Source organism: Fukomys damarensis, unplaced genomic scaffold (assembly GCF_012274545.1).
Source record: "Fukomys damarensis isolate Sample0158 unplaced genomic scaffold, DMR_v1.0_HiC HiC_scaffold_23, whole genome shotgun sequence".
Lineage (NCBI taxonomy): Eukaryota > Metazoa > Chordata > Mammalia > Rodentia > Bathyergidae > Fukomys > Fukomys damarensis.
In genome coordinates this window covers 37309171-37312295 of record NW_022900935.1, presented here as the reverse complement: position 1 = coordinate 37312295, position 3125 = coordinate 37309171, and the positions used below count along the sequence as shown (strand labels likewise).

Below are 3125 nucleotides of genomic sequence, written 5' to 3'. Positions count from 1 at the left end.
CAAGTTTTTGTGTTTGGACATTCTCTACACTGGCTCTGCACAGACACAGGACACAGAACAGCTTACACAGTCCTTCGAGTATGGTCCCTGCATACTTTGATATATAACTACTATAGTTTTGACTGTTGGGCTTCTTGTGAGAAAAAGCATTACTCTCTCAATAGATAGATCTCATAATGAAACAGTTTTACGGAACTCAGCATCACTAGTAGCCAATTAAGTACATGGGCTATAGTAAGATACTCAACAAATAATAGACTGAAAATAAAATAAGTGATTTATTACTTGGCTCTGTTATCTTCATTGATTTAAGACATTAAGAATTTATAGAGGAATAAAGAGAATAATATATAGTCCCTGCCCTCAAGTAGGATGGAAAAACGGATGGGGAATAGTTCTGGAAACATCGCTCATGAAATTCCCTCAAGATCCTCCTAATATAAGCCAGATTTCCCCAAACACAGACAGAAAGTACGGTGCCATGAAAGAACAAGGCGGGCGTGATGCCTCACATGGAAGGACAACTAGTCTTACATGAAGTGTGGCATTCACCCATGAAGTGTCTAAAATTCTCTCAGACTGAATGGTGCATAATTGTGGATCATGGAGAAATGATTTTCTATTCTGATTAGAGTAACTCAAGAGAACCTTATATCCCTTGAAATGCTATTCTTGAAAACATTTCACCGATACTAAGGATTATAAAACAAAGTATTTTTCAAATTACTTCATGATATTTCTTCCTTGGTAAGACAGAGACTATTATGGAAGAGTAATGCCTGCCTAGTTTTGCATTACTCAGACATTCATACATTTCAGACACCCTTCATGAGTATAAATTAAAAATTTCAGTTCAAATATGGAAATTACTTGTTATATCTGTGCTTAATGAGCATCAGCTAAAACTTAATGAGTCACAACATCAATTTAGTGAATTATGACTAATATTTAAAGAAATAGAATATGAATGAAAATGTGTGAGTGTAATACACAGTGTCAGTGTAACTTCTGTTTTGGTTAGATACCTAAATACTCTATGTCATGTCCTGCTTTATGTAATGTTTCCTCCCATTGCTCCTCATAAAAGTCTGATACACCCTGTTCGAAATATCCAATCATTGGCTAAATTTCCACTCACCTTATTATACCACGTAGAAACAATGAGTTTTTCTTCATAATCACAGAATTTTGCTACTTTACATTCACTCTGGAAAAAGGTATGAGAAAAATTAAGATCTCCCAATTTGCCCTTTATTATCCAAAACAGAATCATTTCTTCACTATCTCACTGTTCAAAGAATAAAAGAATGCATTTCTGAGGCACACAAGTCAAATGTAAATAGAATCATGCAAAAACACATGCACAGCACCTTTAGGAAAGAGTAAGATTTGTGACTAATAATGTCTCAGATTTTACTCATAGAAACTGATTTCAAAACACACATATACACACACACACACACACACACACACACACACTCCTAATACTTCTTGTATTATTGTTCCCCATATCTTGAGAAAGCAAAACTGATTTAGGTATTAAAACAAAGTTGCACCCATGGAGGAATCAAAAGTAAGGAGGAGGAGGAGGCAGTAAAAACAGCCACATATTATTCTTAGCGTAATTCCCTCTTAATTTTTGGTGGCCTGTACACTAGATTACCTATGATCATCTTTCTGTGCCACTGCAGAGACATGCTTTTCCTAATTATTATAGTACAGATAATTTTGTAGTCCTGTTGAGCACCAGACATAACTGGCTCATATAATAATTTATAATCTTTTTTTTGGGGTGGTACCTAGGATTGAACTCGGGACCTTGCGCTTGCAAGGCAGATGGTGGCACCATTGAGCTAAATCCCTGGCCCAATAATTTATAACCTTGAAACACTTTGATTTTCTCTCATCAAGATGCTCACGACAGGAAAAAAAAAAAAACAAAACAAGCCCAAAGGAAGGCAGTAATGTGAGTCAGGTCCCCCCATTCCAGGCACAAACACACTTGGAAGGGAGACACAGAACAGCCTCTCCTTTTTGTTTTCACAGTATGTGTAGAGATGAATATACAGAAATTAAACACCTATATGCTCTGAACAAACCTAAATTTCTCCTCAGGGCACATTTTATCATCATACTTTTAGGAAACCTACTTTACTTTAAATATCAGCAGTGTTGTACATTCTCACTAGCTGTCACTGAAAAGTAAACAGAGCAACACCTGACATAATCTAGTCAGGCCATGCTTTTAGAGAAGTAAGGACTGAGGACCAGAAAGGAAAACTGATAACTTTAGGTTACTAATTGAACTATAATCCTGGTCTCTGATTTATGCAGTATTTAATGCTGGGGCTACAGAAATGTAAGATACAGAATTTGCCCTTAAAGTATGTGGAAAAAAAACAAGACAAAAGGACAAAAACAAGCTATGCAATGAGTGAGCTCCAAGCACATGCACTAATTACAGAGAGGTAACTAAATTTAGACTAAGGAAGATAAGAAGAGTTATCCAGAGGAAAGAACACTTGGGTTAGGCCTCAAAGAACTACTACCCCCTCTTCAGACACATTATCCCTTCTCAATGCTTTTTCAAACACAGGACACGGTCTGAGCAAGCACTGACAACGAGTGCACATCAGCATGGGGCCTCCTCTAGATGGTAAGGTTGTTAAGTGTTTAAGTAAAAATACTTCCAATCAGCCCATACCTACTTGCTCAGAAAAAATACCAGAAAAAAGACACATGAATAGGATGCTTTTCTTTGAAATATAATGTTCCCAGTTAATTTAAAATGATAACAACTACCATTTCTGAGAATTTCAAGCCCAGAGCATAGAATTCAACCTGCCTCTGTAAATATGCACATGTTGTTAAGAGGAAGTGTATAACATCAAGTCTTATCACAGTATTAAGAATGGTATTTTATAAAATACTTTGCAAAACAAACTAGAACATGCCCAATTATAAAATCTAAAGCATATAAGTACATATTAATATTCTTACACAAGCTCATAAAAATGATAAAACCATAACCACTGGCACACAAAAAAACTTTAACATGTAAAGACTTAAGTAATCAATAAAATCATGCCATTACTAATATAACTTTGCGTGATTATAGATCACTA

At 35.6% G+C, this 3125-nt stretch overlaps 1 long non-coding RNA gene across 1 annotated transcript in view; it reads right to left on the bottom strand.

The window, feature by feature from the left end:
• Positions 1-1169: 1169 nt before the first annotated feature.
• Positions 1170-3125, bottom strand: part of LOC104864907 — a 5311-nt gene continuing 3355 nt past the window's right edge. The window contains exon 3 of the long non-coding RNA XR_781013.1: positions 1170-1207. This is a non-coding gene — a long non-coding RNA (uncharacterized LOC104864907). The remainder of the gene's footprint in view (positions 1208-3125) is intronic.